The sequence below is a fragment of the Triticum aestivum genome, unplaced genomic scaffold (genome assembly GCF_018294505.1).
Source record: "Triticum aestivum cultivar Chinese Spring unplaced genomic scaffold, IWGSC CS RefSeq v2.1 scaffold127528, whole genome shotgun sequence".
NCBI classification, from domain to species: domain Eukaryota; kingdom Viridiplantae; phylum Streptophyta; class Magnoliopsida; order Poales; family Poaceae; genus Triticum; species Triticum aestivum.
This window is the reverse complement of record NW_025279871.1, coordinates 1-1226: the sequence shown is the minus strand read 5'-3', so window position 1 is coordinate 1226 and position 1226 is coordinate 1. Positions and strand designations below refer to the sequence as shown.

General features: G+C 51.3%; 2 non-coding genes across 2 annotated transcripts; both read left to right on the top strand.

The window, feature by feature from the left end:
• Window positions 1–370: 370 nt before the first annotated feature.
• On the top strand, window positions 371–489 carry LOC123178468 (5S ribosomal RNA). The gene has a single exon (XR_006489601.1). It is a non-coding gene; the product is annotated as a 5S ribosomal RNA (ribosomal RNA).
• Window positions 490–786: 297 nt separating this feature from the next.
• On the top strand, window positions 787–905 carry LOC123178467 (5S ribosomal RNA). Its single transcript, XR_006489600.1, has one exon. It is a non-coding gene; the product is annotated as a 5S ribosomal RNA (ribosomal RNA).
• The last annotated feature ends 321 nt before the right edge of the window (window positions 906–1226 follow it).

Here is a 1226-nt window from a genome sequence, read left to right as displayed (position 1 = left end):
CGAAGTTAAGCGTGCTTGGGCGAGAGTAGTACTAGGATGGGTGACCTCCTGGGAAGTCCTCGTGTTGCATTCCCTTTTTAATTTTTTCCGCGCCGCTTGCAAAACAAAACGCACGTGTAAGTAATATATTTACCATGTTTTATTATTTTGCACGAGTGCGGTAAGTCATAGCTGGGTGCTCACGATTCACGGGTCCAGCGTCGGCGTTGTGGCGCGGCAAGCGTGCACTGGTGCGGTTGAGAGGGAGGGGTGGAAACCGCGTTAAACTCGTCTCCGTAGTTGAGAGGGAGCGGCCAAAGCAATGTACAATCGTCTTTGTAGTGGAGCTGGGAGGGGCAAGGATAAGGGACGAAGACCGGGGTAACATGTTTGATGCGATCATGCCAGCACTAAAGCACCGGATCCCATTAGAACTCCGAAGTTAAGCGTGCTTGGGCGAGAGTAGTACTAGGATGGGTGACCTCCTGGGAAGTCCTCTTGTTGCATTCCCTTTTTAATTTTTTTCGCGCCGCTTGCAAAACAAAACGCACGTGTAAGTAATATATTTACCGTTTTTTATTATTTTGCACGAGTGCGGTAAGTCATAGCTGGGTGCTCACGATTCACGGGTCCAGCATCGGCGTTGTGGCGCGGCAAGCGTGCACTGGTGCGGTTGAGAGGGAGGGGTGGAAACCGCGTTAAACTCGTCTCCGTAGTTGAGAGGGAGCGGCCAAAGCAATGTATAATCGTCTTTGTAGTGGAGCTGGGAGGGGCAAGGATAAGGGACGAAGACCGGGGTAACATGTCGGATGCGATCATACCAGCACTAAAGCACCGGATCCCATCAGAACTCCGAAGTTAAGCATGCTTGGGCGAGAGTAGTACTAGGATGGGTGACCTCCTGGGAAGTCCTCGTGTTGCATTCCCTTTTTAATTTTTTTCGCGCCGCTTGCAAAACAAAACGCACGTGTAAGTAATATATTTACCGTGTTTTATTATTTTGCACGAGTGCGGTAAGTCATAGCTGGGTGCTCACGATTCACGGGTCCAGCGTCCGCGTTGTGGCGCGGCAAGCGTGCACTGGTGCGGTTGAGAGGGAGGGGTGGAAACCGCGTTAAACTCGTCTCCGTAGTTGAGAGGGAGCGGCCAAAGCAATGTACAATTGTCTTTGTAGTGGAGCTGGGAGGGGCAAGGATAAGGGACGAAGACCGGGATAACATGTCGCATGCGATCATACCAGCACTAAA